This window comes from Cryptomeria japonica, chromosome 11, assembly GCF_030272615.1.
Source record: "Cryptomeria japonica chromosome 11, Sugi_1.0, whole genome shotgun sequence".
In the NCBI taxonomy this organism is placed as follows: Eukaryota; Viridiplantae; Streptophyta; class Pinopsida; order Cupressales; family Cupressaceae; genus Cryptomeria; species Cryptomeria japonica.
The window spans coordinates 523781499-523798080 of NC_081415.1; positions in this window are offsets into that span (position 1 = coordinate 523781499).

The following is a 16582-nucleotide window of genomic DNA, read 5'->3' on the forward strand; positions in this document are numbered from 1 at the left end:
TCTGTAGTGTGATTGTAACCTTTGACAAGAATCCTATCTTTGACGCCTTTTATGGATGCACAAACATTATCTCCAAAGCTCCCGTTTTGGCACAAGTGGTAAATATAATAGAAAGGTTTAGCTTTACAACAGTCAATTGCGGTTTGTAAATTTTGAAAGCTTCTTTCTTTAGTGGGTGCCCATACTCCAAGCTAAAGCTTCTATTTCATGCAAACATGGACATCGCTGAAGAAGATTATGGAATTGGGTTTTACATTTATTAATTCCAATTGAAAATTTTAATTGCATCTTCGACACATTTGATTTGTGCAGACTCCTTGTTCAATGTAATCTGTCAAACCATCTGTACGTCTTAACGTTGCTTCTGTATTTTGCTCATATATATCTGTCACAGTATTGATAGATTTTTCTATGCTTCGATAGATGCCCATATTCCTTTCAAATGTTACCATCCCTGCAAATATTGAGGAGTTTAGTTTCAGGGCTGTCAATTGCATTTGTGTGAGACTTTCAACAAATTTATTTTGTGCAAATTTAGCTTCATTACATTCCATGAGATGAAACCATTTCGAAAAAGATTGTTAATGCTGCATCTATTCACCAAACTTTCTAATTATTAAGTCTGATGATAATTCCATATAGGGTGCACTTTGATGGATACCCATGAGTTGTTCCAAGGTTATATCTTCATTACTCACCGAGAGTTTGCTCGCACATGTTCGTAGAATTTAGTTTTTCATCTACCATCAATTTTATTACTGGGGCAAGTGTCAATCCCATGGATGTGCACTGAAGAATTAGGCGAAGCTTTCTTCAACGTCATTGAGAATGTGGTCATTGCTGGAGCAACATATTTAAAACAATAATTTTATCTTAGAAACAATATTCATTCATGTATACTTATCATCTGCTATCCTCAAAATAATTCATTTTGTACATCACCTGGAATCTAGTAATGCAATGGTATTACATCTCTTGGAAATAGCTCATCAAACTCTTCATATGCCATAAATAGGGTTCCTTCATTTTTTGGTATAACTTTGAATTTTGGGGAAACCATTTTTGGTTTGGTCAAGAGTTTTTGTTTGGCCGATAACATACTTGAGTAAATTTTTCTTTTTTCCAAATTCACCACTTTGTGTTATATTAACCAATTTAATGGTTCTCGTTTCACCATCACATATATAGTTTATATATATAAGATCATTTGTTATAATGCTCCATAATGATTAATTTAAATCATTTTCTTCTTTTGAGATAATTAAATTCATCTTCAAATATGTAATTAAGAAAAACTACACTCCTTACTGATCATCATTAAACAACTTTATGCAAAAAAAAATGTTAATGGGGTCCATCATTTAATTTTGTAATGCTTCATCATCTCGCTTATCTTTTGCCTCTGCATGCCATGATATTCATTCAAATCCCTTTGAAACTATATGTTGGGCTCTCATCTGATGATCAAATAAACCATTCCTCTTCAGCTAACACTTCATACCCTTTTCTGATGTATTTCGCTAATAAACCCATTTGAACATGAGGTCATGAAAGTTGGCAATTGTGTAGACATTGAACCAGAGATTGCAATGTAGGAGACAACTCTGATAAATTCTTTCTAAGGTGATGGATATTAATTTCCAAAGTAGGCTCCACAATCGATTTTACCCTTATGCAAGTTCCAGATATGCATAAATTGTATTTGGTTTAAGCTCAAGAAAATTATCAAATGGATTGGTAGGGTTCCAGAACCTTGCATTGTGGTCTATTGTGATATAAAAAATTATGTGGATTAGTTGGATCAGTTTAATTGTAATCCAAGTGTGGAATAATAATTTCAACAGAAAGCCACTTTGGTAGATTTTGCAATGTGTAAGTAATAAAATGAATAAATCACAAATGGAATTGACCTGGGAAAAATAGCAAATGAGATCATAGGTCTCTAAAAATTGACATGGGAGTTCATTTTCTTATAGAAAAATGAGTGGAACAATTAGATTAGAATGAGTACTTACAGGGACCAAGTTATTTAACTCTCAAAGTGGCTACTTGGAATAGTTTTGTGACTCAGAGTAGTATGCACCTAAATTTCGCTATTTGATAGAGGTATCAAATTTGATTATGGGAAGCTCAATATGGACGATCATACTTATTTATGGGTGGTAAAAATAATTGCAAGGTCAAATTGCCTATTGGGATCAGGATTCATGGATGCATTTTTAGGGGTGTTCACTAAATTATCTCATTTAGGAGACCCTAAAGGCTCCAACAGTAGCTTTGTCTGGGGATGAATGCCCCCTGTGGGCATAGTAAGAATCCAATTTTCTCTAGTAGAGTAGACCATTGCCAATCAGCTCCCTTAAGTAGGCTATGTTAAAACTGCATCTGGTGACCCCTAGGTCCCAAAATCATGAACACTCATTTTTCCTGGATCAAACACCTGGTTCTCATTTTGCAACAATATTCCAATTTCATCATAAAGCTTATCAGTTGTTATTTTTCCATGTTGTCCATATATGTTGTAATGTCTTTTATTTTTGTCTTGATGTTCTATAAAAGAATCACAACAATCTCCTTTTGTTTTCACATGAATCAAACTTTTATAAACCATTATACTATTTGGTTTATAAAGTTTTAACTTTTGAGATTTTCTAATATTTTCAAGTATCATATTATCTCTCATTTCTCTATGCACACATTCCAAATCATATGGGATATATTGTTTTTTACCCCTCCCTGTATTCACCACATAAGCTATAAAATCTTCATAAATTATTAAGTTTTCATATTCACCAAGGTTTCCTTTCTGAAACATCCTCTTATTCACGAATACATCAATATTCATCCTTATTTTATAGGGGTGTTCCATTTTACTTGAGAGACTTTGTTTTTTTACCTCTAATGCCATCTTTAGGTAAAACCCTCTTAGTAATGTCAACATTAGAATTTGAAAAAAAATTCTCCTTTATTATTCGCTTATGTGATTCATGTAGGCCAAAAGTTAAAAATTTATATCTCGGGTTATTTTTAAGATGTACTTCATACTGAGGAGAAGGATTATTCAGAAACCCTAAATTTTTCTCATGGCACATTTCTCTCATTTTTGAAAAAATTATATCACCAATTTTATTTGTCTGAGTTTTCTTTGGAGAATGCAACTTTTCCGATCCACAACAATGCTCCCAATTATCCTCATTATTATTTATGTCATTTCTCAATAAGTTTTCCTGATCATCTGGAGGTGTTTTTTCTTCTTCATATAATGGATTCAGAAAGACATAGAGATCTCTGTTAGACATACTCTGGCAGTATATCATTTCATCATTTCTATCTTCATCATTATAAAGAGGATTTGTAAAAAATTTAAGATCATCTCCATACTCATGCGACTCTTGAGTTTGTCGGTCACCATGTGTGCCCTCACTATCGTTAATGTATTTATCAGAGAAATAGCAGGACTCGTTACATGAATTTTTTCCCATTGTATCCTTCACATTACATTCTTCTTCTATCACCTTGTCCCACAATAGGTTTGAAAAATTCTAGAAATTATTTTTAGGTGTGTGTGTGCGTTTTGTCTGTTGTTCATAATACACCCCTTTTGCCTTTTCTTCATTTCTTTGATACTCTTTATCCAGAAAGTCTGAAATTTGTTCAATATTGAGAAAACATTCTTCTTCCTCTTTGTTACTGATACAAGTTTTTGTTCCTGTCAAAATATCCTCATGGTTTTTCAGGTATGGATGAATCAACCATTTGTTCCCTTGTCAAATACGTATATTTCTTCACATTGAGAAAACTATCGTGAATGTATTAAGAATAAGACTCTGCTGTGTGAGAGAACTCAGAAGAAAGAAATAACTTATGTCCTCTATGAAAGAGGTGGCGACTCTGTAAAAAAGGAAAATTAAATGAAAAAGATCAGTAGCATTCAATATGTTTCAATATCCATATTTTTATGAAGAAGCATCTTCAGAAAAGAAATTTGCACAGTGGCAACCACATCCACAAAGAGACAGGAATATTCTAGGAAGATTTAAGCCATTATATTTCGGTAACATCCCTGAGTATCCATATGCATTTCCCTGTGAGTTGAAGATCTATATGCCAAGGTTCCATGAAGATGAAAAGGAATCACCAATTGGGCATCTAGAATCATTTTATTGGTTTATTGAGACCTTCATAATCTATTCAGAAGAAACGATCATGAAATGGTTTGTGCTAACATTGGAGGATGTTGCGGAACAGTCATTCAACTTGTTACCCCCACAAAGTATCTCATCATGGGAAGAACTTGAGTGGTGGTTCATGGAAGAATTCTATGGTGTAATCGAGGACAACACTTCAACCACTAGCCCTTCAATTGGTTCTCCATACTAAAATCAGATTCAATCGGATTATGATTGTGGCAATGCAATCTACAACATAAGAAGAAAGGAAGGTGAATCTATAGAAAAACTGATTTGGCAGAATAATGGTGACTTATTTCCAAATGCCTAATAATATACAACTTAATTCAGCTATACTGGAGGAATTGATCGTGAGAGAACGTGGGTCTAACAGTTTGGAATCAACATGTTCAATTCTTGAAGAATTGAATAAAAAACTACATGATTTGCATGAGACAAGTAACATCAACATAAGAGATGCAAATGAAGATGAATATATAGAAGAATTAGTTATCCCTTTGGAAGTCCCATCTGATGAAGAAGCAATTGATGATGTTTGTGAGTACAAGTCAGAACCTGAAGAAATTATTGCTAACATTGATGAAGAATATTGTACCAGTCATGAAGAAAGTAAATCCATACCTGAGTACCTTGATGATACAGTTGATAAAGAAGAGGTATGAGAATTTGAAAATGGCTTTCAAATATTTTCAAACCCCTTATGTGATGAAGCAATAGAGGAAGATCATATTCCCTACTGCCATGGTATGTGTGAAAAGGATTTTCATGTATTCTCAAATCCTTTATATGATGAAGAAGAAAAAATTTCAGACAGTATGGACGATACAAACATGTGTGAAGACAACATGGGAAATAATATAACTAAGTCATGTGATAAAATGACCACAAAAATAAGAGAGTTACAAAAGGAAGGTACATCACATAGAGATAAAATAAAAGGTGAAAAGAAGTACTAGTAAGATAATATGCAACATTCCAATAAAATAGAGATGAAGAATACGTGGATGCCACAAGAAGCAAACTTTTGTAAAAGTATAAATACCATTTCCTATGGAATAGGGGATAATGGTAATCTAGGTGAAATAAAGAATCCTTATAAAATACGGATGGATGATGCATCTTATGACAAGAATTGCCAATCAGGTGATATCACTAATTTCAAAGTTTTTATAATACTTCATGATGAGAATCAGATGTTTGATAGAGGAAAGAATTAGTGTTTAGTTTTCGGGGCTCGAGGCCACCAAAACAGGTCAATGAATAAGGCACATGGTCTTCTCTACTAGAGATCTGAATTCTTTCTATGCCCGCAAGGGGCATACATCCCCAGACAGAGCCACTGTTGGAACCCTAAATTTTGCAATGTTTTAGAATTCCAGATTCCGAGACAAGGAACAAGAAAAATTCTATATATATATAAATATATATATATACATACATAAATAAATAAATAAATATATATATATATATATATATATGTATGTATGTATGTATCTATGTATGTATGTATGTATGTATGTATGTATGTATGTATGTATACATACATACATACATACATACATACATATTATGTTTTCTATTTGTTGCACAATATGAAACCATAACATAAACACAATAATGGGCATAAAAAATGGATTGTGAAGCACCAAAGGGGGCATTTACATCATTTAAAGACCATTTATCCATTATATACCCATAAAATAGCCTTAAAACACCTCTAATATGCCTAAACAACTTGTAAAGTGACAATTAATTACATAAACTAAGGCAATTTCGGGATTTGGAATTATTTTTATTTAAAAGGGGGGTGTCTTTTCACCCAAAGGGGTATGAAAACCATTCAACCACATTTATATGTGTGATGTAAAATGTAAAGAGGGTGGAATAGAGATACAAGAGGTGGAGGCAATTTTGTACTTTTAAACTTTTTATCAAAAATAACCAGTTGCATTTTCTTTCTCATATGTGTTGAGAGTTAACATATTTTCAGAAGGCAGTTGCTTGTGATATTATTTAAAGGAGATAAGGTTATTTGTGTTCTTCCAGTGAAATTATGTGTTTCATAATGTAGATTTGGATCAAAAAAGATTTAATTGTGAATTGTAATTGTTCCCTCTATTTCTTCCTTTGATGGTCTCTTGAAGTTAGGGTTAAATTCATTCAAGCGGTTTACAATATAGACATTGAAGTAGAGCTCATAAGAAACAGTAACTGACAAACTCGTCGAGAGGGGGTGGGTTTAAAAAATATCTCATAAGTTTACACAATAAGTCCTGAAGAAATATAAGAATCTGTAGCCCAAATAAGAGGAAAGGCACTGATCATTTGTAAACAAACCCTTTAACCATACCAATCACCTTTTACTTTTAAGCATTGGGATTAGTAGAGTAGGTATAGTAGGTAATTTAGCCAAAGTGTAACATATATACTTTTGTAAGATACATAGATCAATACACACATTTGAAATTAGTCTGTTTAAGAAACTTATGCCATTCTGAGACTAGGAGATATCAGATTAAGACACTAAATCTGCTATAAAAAACATTAGTTGAAGGAACAACTAGTGAGTAGGTATACCCGCCTAAGTCCTGTAGAGCCTAAAGTGAGGGAGTTAGTAACCAAATAGGTTCACTCTATAAGTTGGCTAAGTCAATTGGAGGGTTTGATCATAGGAGTTGGCATTTCCTCAGAACCTATCCAATCTGTTGATTTGAGACCCAACAATTCCTTTGACAGATGTACACAGTTAGACATCTAATGTGGGAACTTTTGAGGAGATTCAATATGGTCAAGTTAATCTTGGTATTATTTCATCTGAGGTTCAAGAGACATGTGTTGATACTTCATCTCCTACATCGACTATTGTTTCTGATGATATTGGTACTGCTACATTCATGACTCCTATTGATTTAGTGCAACAAGAAATTCATTGTCTTCAGGTCATGTCCCTTTTTCAAAATTTCTAAAATTACAACTTACTAAAAATAGTAAGTGAGCAATCCCAAAATAGAAAATCAAGATCAATTGACAGTTTGGGAAATAATAACAAATTTGGTAATTCGGTTGAGATTTGAATATTATTCAAATACCAAATATATTTTAACTTAGATATTTCCCTCATTTTGGCATGTGCATTTGGGAAACTTCACTTGACTTATCTTTTTTGAAACAAATGATTTTTAGGCAGTTTTGAGAAATGGAAAAGTTCGTGGAAGTTGCAGAGGTTTTGGGAAATGGAAGTTTTTTTGGAATTTGTAGAGGTTTGGAGAATAGAAGGAAAGTTTCCTTTCCTTAGGAGTGGAATTTTGGTGCCAAAACATGGATTTTGAAAGTGCTTTAATTTAAATAGGACATTGGCTTCATTTCTCATTATTCATGTTGCATATTCTATCGAAGCTTATGCTTGTTTCTTCAGCAAGACTGATAAACTAGTGGAGAAGGAGACTGTAGAACGAGATGTTTGAAGGTTTCCAAGTGATCTAAGGATGGGAGTCAGAGGATTACCAGGCGGTCTAAGATGGGATTCAAGGATCACCATAGAATAATCCCACTCAAAGATTATCATTGTGCTTAAGGATTCAACAGTTTCAACAGTTTTAGAGTTTTGGTTTGCAGGACAGGGTTTGAAGCAACAATTTGGGATTTGAGTGCTCTATTTGTCATATATGTTTATGTAAGTTTTGTGGATGTGGGTTTACTTATATTTCTTTGTATTCAATGCTATTTTATCATAATAAACCCTAATGTGGAGTTTGGAGAGTTTCCTTGCAAGTTGGGTAAAGTTCAGTGTGTGTTTGGGTTTCATTTTGCTTCCTATTTTGTGAGAGGTTGCAGCAGATAAAATTTGTTCTTTGCAACAATTTATGATAGAAAATGATGTATATTTATGATGTAAATCTATTATAACAATTATATATCAGTTCCATGAAAGTTTTCTAAAGTTCGTGGTGTTTTTAGAATTCATTTCTATCGCAAGTTTGTAATTTTTTTATTGTTTACAAATTTTAATAAAGAAGTTTCAAAAGGGTTTTCAGATCTAATATTTATTTTCCAAGGGACATTATACTTCTAGACATATCTACTTGGGATGGTTACTTGACAAACATTGTAGGTTTGTTTTGTGAGTCCTATCTTGCAGATTTGGAGGACAATATTGAGTACATACATCTTCTCTTTGATGAAATTCCTTCATCTTCTTCAGATGTTGAGGGGATGTTGAGGGGAACCTTCTTACCCTCTTGTTCATTACCCACACAATCATTCCTTACAATTTGACATGACTGTGGCCACTATTGAACAACATTTGGAAGAGGCACCCTTGTCTTTGGAGGAGATACCTTTATCTCTAGATTTTGTTCTACATCCATCTCCACTAGGTTCTAGATTGTCATCTTCTATGGTGTGGCCTACAACTCTTGATTTGATGGTGACAACTTTCAACATCAACATGGTGACACTTGAGCAGAGTTGAGAGACAACATACATCTTCATTATTCTTCCTACATAGTGCTTTTAGGAATGGGAATATGTTATGCATTCATCCTTGGTTTTATTTTTTCCTAAGGGGAGGAATATTGTTTAAGGATCTTGGACCATCTACAACTTCTTGTGTCGAGCATTCACCAAAAATGCAAGAGATTATACATTGAGGGACTGCATGGTCTTTCTTCTTCACTCTTAGGGGAGAGTTTTTCCCTATGAGTTTTCTCTTTCTTATCTTTTGAGAGACTTCATCATTGTACAAGGTTAACTAACATGACGTTTTAGCCGGGACCCATATTTGCATCTATGCATCTTTTCACCCACCTAAGCTCTGCTTAAGGAGGGGAGTTAGTGTAGGTTTTTTTATATTTATTTTTCCTACACATTATTAAGCATACTTAAGTTATATTAGGAAGGTTTATATAAGGACACATGGCATGGTCCTACATTTACATGTGTCATTCACATCCACATTTGGGTGGTTGAATGTCACACCCTTTTTTGGACTCATTTGCCACCTCTCCATAACCATGTTTTTGCCACTACTTGATTTGGTTTGCCACATGTTTGGCATTTTCTGTTGGCATTATTGGCATTAAGTTTTCATTGATGTCAACTGGTTTGGCAAGGTCCCCGGTAAGTAAGAAGTGGTGACCAGTATAAGAAGAGAAAGACATATGATGGCAATGCACATGAGAGTGAGCAGATAGAAGGAAGGCTACTAGTACACATGAATTATGTCATCTACCGGTTAGGAGGCTTACCAGTAATGCACAAACCCGTGATGTGCTTCTGGTACAAAAGATGTTTGATGGTCATACCAGTAAGGTGAACTAAGCTAGTAGTCTACATTGGTCGACAAAGAATGTCAAACCGACATAGGAATCCAAGAAGAGGCGGATGTTGACAAGCATGACAACTGGATGCCAGGTGGAGGTATTGCACAGGTCAATGGAGTGTGCATCGATGTAACAAATCTACAAGTAGACCAAATTTTATGAAGAACCTGCAAGTCATGAAGGATGCCAGAGGATTGCGGCTCGAGGAAGGCAAGCTGGCAAAGTGACTGAACTGATCCTGCAAGAAGATTTTATCTTTGTACCCATTTGATGAAGGAAACAACAAAGCCACTAATGGTGAATGATAAGGAAAAGTAGAAAAGCATGGTGCAGACCCCCAGATTTAGAAAATGCACATTGGAATGTGAAGCTCGACTGGTGATTGATAGATGTCATGAAGTTCTTATCCCTGGAAAAGAAGATAAAATCAAATATGATTCAGAACAATTTGGAGAAGGCAAAACCTAACATGACATTGATTGAAAGTGTTCTTGGTGGGAATCCAAGATTATAATTAGATGAGCTTAATATAGAAAATATTGATGCTTGATGTGAAGAAGGAGAGTCAAGTGAGTTTGAGCGCAAAGGAAGATCATATTCCTTAGAATTTATTCTAAGAAAGTTGCAGAGTGAGTGAGTAGGCAAACTAGTGAGAGGGTTTAGCCAGTAGTGATAGAGTACTGTTAAACTGTAGCAAGTCTAACAATTGAGCTAACTGGTGAGGTGTGATTGATCAAGAAGGCATCCAAGTGTGACATAGTGTGTTGTGAGGCTGTGAGAGAGAGATAAGAGAGGCCAAGAATTAGAGAGAGCAATTTGTTAACTGATAGTGTGAGATCTAGTGAAGAAGAGAAGACTGTTAACCCACAGAGACCTATTTGATCAAGAGTTGCAGAATTCATTTTCAACAGGAAGCTATAATTGTATCAAAATTGTATTTCAATATACATCACCAAGTTGGAGCTTGGTGCAGGGGTTGGTGCCCTAAATATTTGTAATTCAGTGTTTCACTTGTGAGGTTGGATTGGAGAAGTGGTCTCCAGTAGCATTTCTCACCAAGGTTTTTCCCATATTGGGTTTTCCTTGTACATATGGTGTTGTGGGTTGCATTTGTGTGTTTGTCTTCTTTGGTATCCTCATTTGCCTTACCGATTTGATGTTTAGTGCTTAGGATAACAATCGGTATTCTAAGGTTTCTTTAAAAGGGAAAAGAATTTAGGAACCATTGATTCACCCCCCTCTCAATGGTACATTGTGTTCAACAATTAGTATCAGAGCTTAGGTTCCCGGTTGTTTAAAAAACCTTGGGTAGATCCTAGAATTAGAACACAATGGCAAGAAATGAGTTTGCTTCCTCAAAATCCACCATGTTTGATGGATCTAACTATGCCTTTTGGAGCAGAAGAATGGAGACCTATATTTCCTCCCTTGGTTTTGATGTATGTATGTTTGTCAAGAATAGGTATGCTATCCCTAGTGTTCCTCCCACTAATCCAGATGCCAAGAAGGAGTATGAGAACAATGCAAAGGCCAAACATGCCATCTTGAGTGGACTGCCTGATAATGAGTTTGTCAAGGTCATGCACTATATATCTACCAAGGAGACCTGAGATAAAATGCAGAGGTTATTTGAAGGAGTTGCGAAAGTCAAAGAGGCTAAGCTGCAAGCACTAAGGGGCCAACTTGAAGGCATCAAGATGAAGGATGATGAAAATATTTCAGACTATCTTCACAGATTTTATGAAAATGTGAATACCATCATAGGACTTGGAGAAGAAATTGTAGATGAGATTCTTGTCAAGAAAGTACTTAGGTCTCTCACACCTAAGTATGATACAAAGGTTTCTTCCATAGAAGAAGCCAAGGATCTGAAGATCTTTACAATGGATGAGCTATTTGGCTCACTAATAACCTATGAAATGAGAACAAATGATGATGCATCCTTAAGGAAAGAGGTAACATTCAACACCACCTAGAAGGGCAAAGAAGTAGCTACTCATAAATGATCCAGTGAAGACTCTGATGCAGAGGTAGAAAAATTTGTCAGAAAGCTCAAAAGAGGATCTGACAAGTATAAAGGAAAGCTACCACTCAAATATTTTAATTGTGGTAAAGTTGGACAACTGCAAAATGTCCTTATAATGAAACCAATGGCGATGAGTCAAGAGGTTTTAGCAGATTTGATGGTAATTATAAAGAAAGAAATTTCTACCAACAAGGAAGAAGAGACTAACAGAAGAAGAACAAACTATACACTATTGAGGATGATGTCACAGATGGAGAAAGTGCATTAGAAGATGAATACCTTGAGAATGACATAAAAGTTAATATTTTTATGGCACTTGATGATCCGGTTGGTGAAGATGAGGAAGAAGAAGATATTGAGGTTGGAGTGGATCTAGAAGGTGAGCTTATAAGTGCTCTTGAGAAACTAAGTAAAACAAGAAGAAAACTCGAGAAATTCAAGCTTGCTACAGTAGATGAACAAGGTCTCTTAAAGAAATCCCTGGATGAGTCTAATCAAGTTATATTTGACTTGAAACTACAATTAGAAGAAGCCAAGAGGATATGTGAAGTTACATCCTCTGATATGATGAAGAAGGAAAAGGAGCATCAAGATCTGGAAGCAAAGATAGTGAAGCTCAGAAAGGAACTTGAAGAAAGTAAGGAAGAAATAAAAGTGAGAAGCAAATATGAAGGCAACACTAAAGCTTTAGACAAAATGTTGAGCAAACAGAAGCAATCCAAAGATACCAGTGGCTTAGGTTTTGAAGAAGGTCAAAGTTCAAACAATAGAGACACATCCGATAAGGAGATATAGGTCACTTCTTCAAATGAAGGTGAAGAGTAGAAGACAATCACTGTAAGAAAGGATACTGGTAAAATGACATATGCAGATGCTGTTAAAAATTGCCACACAAACTGGTATACATAAGCAATGAAACAGAGGCCACACTCATTGCACCAACATGCATATACAAGGAGAAATGCAAGAGTTGACCATGAAGGATTCACTAGAGTCAACAACATGAAGGGAAGAACTCTGATGAGATAGTTGTTTGCAGGACCAAGGCAACCTAATTGATATGTTTCAAACTTTCATTGTTACTGTTACCAATGTAACAAATTTGGGCATAGAATAGCTGACTGTAGAGTAACCAATAAGCCCTCTATGAGTTATGAAAGTAGAAATTCTTTTAATGCACTATGGGATATGAATGTTGTCTGTTATCAGTGCAATGGATATGGTCATAGGAGCTTTGAATGTAGGAAGTAAACCGACGTCCTACAATAATTTCAAAGATTCATCTTTAAATGAAAATGTGAAATGCTATAATTGTCAAGAGTTTGGACATATAGCAAAGTTCTGTAGAAATAGGAGGATCAAGCATAAGAAGATAGATCATGATCAAGAACTAATTGTTGAACTAGAGCACAAAATATTAGCTGACAAGAAGAAGGAAACCAAACTAGTATGGGTTGAGAAAGAAAAAGAAAAGACAGAATCAAGTTTGATAGTGCAACTTGCCTTACATGCTAAAAGGAAAAATCTATGGGTTGTAGATAGTGGTTGTTCCAACCACATGACCGATGATAAAAATAAATTTATCAAACTTGAAGATTGGAATGGTGGTTCAGTAAGATTTAGAGACAACTCATCCATCAAAATAAAGGGAAAATGTACTCTAAATATTGATGGAAACTTGAAGGCACATGATGCATATTATGTGGAAGGCCTAAAGCACAATCTACTGAGTGTGAGTCAGATGTATGACAAAGATTATAAATTCACCTTTGACTCAACTGGTTGCTAGATAAAGAAAGAGAGTACTAGTGAGGTTGTGGTAGAAGGAAAGAGAACAAATGACAATGTTTACAATTTGAAGGAATGCTAAGAGTCGCAACGCATGATAGGACAGGTCGATGAAAGCTGGTTGTGGCACCAAAGATTAGGCCACATAAACTTCGATAACTTAGTTGTAGTAAGTAGAAAGGGGTGTGTGAGGAATATTCCACCCATCATCAAACTGGTAAGCACATTCTATGATGAATGTGTGAAAGGAAAGAAGACTAAGGTGAGCTTTAGGACAAAAGAGAACAACATGTCAAGACCACTTGAGATTTTACATACAGATCTGTGTAGTCCAACTAGGACAAGAGCTCTTTCCGGTGAGATATTTTATGCTCTTTATTGATGTTTATTCAAGAATGACATGGGTCACTTTCCTGCAAGATAAGTCACAAGAATTTGATAGATTCAAGATCTTTAGAAAGATGGTGGAGAAGGAAAGTGGGTGCAAGCTAAAATGTCTAAGATCAGACTGGGGTGGAGAGTTCACATCAAATGAGTTTGAAGATTATTGTGAAAGACATGGAATTAGAAGGCAATACTCAGCCCCTAGGACACCACAACAAAATGGTGTGGTAGAAAGGAAGAACATGACAGTCAAGGAGATGGCTAGAACCATGATAAATGAGGTCAGTCTTCCAGACACATATTGGAAGGAACCTGTTCATACTATTGCATATACCTTGAACCGGGTTCAACTAAGAACAAACAACAAAATGACACCTTATGAGTTGTGGTATGAACGAAAACCATCAGTCAAATACTTCAAAGTATTTGGAAGCAAGTGCATTATCAAGAGAGACATGGATGGTCTAGGTAGTTTTGACTCTAGGAGTGATGAAGGAATCTTGCTTCGTTACTCATCTAATAGCAAGGCCTACAAATGCTACAAAAAAGGACTAAGAAGAGTCATTGAGAGTGTGCATGTAAAAGTTGATGAGGATATGCAAAAAGGAAGTCAATCACAGGTAAATTGGTATGATGATTCTAGTGATGAAGGTGAGGAAGCTCAGTCAAATAATGAACCAGAAGAAGCATCCAAGAAGGCTCCCAACTGGTATGTGCATAAATGAATCACCCAGAAGAGAAAATTCTAGGAAATAAGAGTGATGGTGTGCAAACTAGAAGAAGACTTGCCTAGAATGATGAACAAGTCAACTTCTGCCTCATGATTGAAGTAGAACCTAAAACATTCAATGAGGCCAATAAAAGACAAGAATGGATAGATGCCATGGAGGAAGAACTGCAACAAATTGAGAAGAACAAGACTTGAGAATTAGTCCCTAGACCGGAAGACAAGAACATAATTGGCACTAAGTGGGTCTATTGGAATAAGATGAATGAAGAAGGTAAAATTGTTAGGCATAAAGCTAGACTTGTGTGCAAAAGACACTCTCAAGTAGAAGGCATTAACTTTGAAGAAACATTTGCACCAGTAGCTAGATTTAGAAGCAATTAAAATGTTTCTAGCCTTTTCTGCCTACAAGGGCTATAAAGTATATCAGATGGATGTAAATCTGCCTTCTTAATGGAAATTTGGAAGAAGTGTACATGGAGCAACCAGAAGGGTTTCTGCTACATGATGATGAAACATTTGTGTGTCAATTGAAGAAGGCCTTGTATAGCTTAAAGCAACCTCCTAGAGCATGGTATTCAAGATTAGATCAATACCTAAGGGAGTAAGGATTCAAAAAGGGGAGTGGTGATATAAATTTATACATAAAGAAAGATGGAAACCACATGATCATTGTGGTTGTGTATGTAGATGATATTATTTTTGGAGGCAATAAAGATACCCTTTGCAAAGAATTTACTAATCAGATGCAGTCAGAATTTGAGATGTCAATGCTTGGTGAATTGACATACTTCCTTGGTTTGCAAATATTACAACAAGATAATAGAATCTTTATCTCATAAACCAAGTATGCAAAGGATATGTTGAAAAAATTTCAACTAGAGTTTTGCAAATGGGTAAGTACCCCCATGGTGATCGGAAGTAAATTAAGCAAGAATAATGAATCACCGATGGTAGATCAAACATTATATAGATTCATGATAGGAAGTCTATTGTATATAACTTCTTCTAGATCAGATATAGTACAGGCAGTGTGCATGGTTGCCAGATTTCAAGTTGCACCTACGCAGTCACATATGAATGTTGTAAGAAGAATATTTAGGTACCTCCAAGGAACACTCAGCTATGGATTGTGGTACCCTAAACAAGGGGATTTCATCTTGGAAGCATACACTGATGTTAATTGGGCAGGTTACATTGATGACTGGAAGATCACAAGTGGTGGTGCATTCTTGCTAGGTGACCGGTTGGTCTTATGGCATATCAAGAAGCAAGACTCAATCTCTCTATCAACTATTAAAGAATAATACATTGCTGCTGCTACATGCTTCTATTAGGTGCTTTGGATGGAGCAAACCCTCAAAGAAATATAGGTGGACATCACTGATCCTATTCTCATTAGGTGTGATAATTTGAGTGCAATCAACATAGAAAAGATTCCAGTGATGCATTCCAAGACAAAGCATATAGCCATCAAGTATCATTTTCTCAGAGAGAAGGTTGAAGGACATGAAGTAAAGATGGACTATGTACCTACTGAAGAACAAGCAGAATTTTTTTTCATCAAACCATTGTCGGTAAGCACCTTTGAGTACCTAAGACACAAGTTGGGAGTTGTGTCACTTGCCTTATGCACTTGAGAAAGGAAGAATGTATATGGTTCAGGGGAAGTTCATAGCAGTATCGATAACTCTTGAACCACATGTAAATACCAACTGTAATCACTAGTAGCATCCTAAGGGCAAGCTAGGTATGGATCAAAGGGGGAGTATACAATACACTGTCATTGTGTCAAAGGGGGCAAAAACTGCAAGTATGAAGTGTCTTGCAACAAGTTGACATCAATGTCAAAGGGGGAGATTGTTGGCATTATTGGCATTAAGTTGTCATTGATGTCAATCGGTTTGGCAAGGTCACCGGTAAGTAAGAAGTGGTGATCGGTATAAGAAGAGAAAGAAATATGATGGCAATGCACATGAGAGTGAGCAGACAGAAGGAAGGCCACCAATACACATAAATTGTGTCATCTACCTGTTAGTAGGCTTACTAGTAAGGCACAAACCCGTGATGTGTTGCCGGTACAAAGGATGTTTGATGGTTATACTGGTAAGGTGAACTAAGCTGATAGGCTACCTTAGTCGACAAA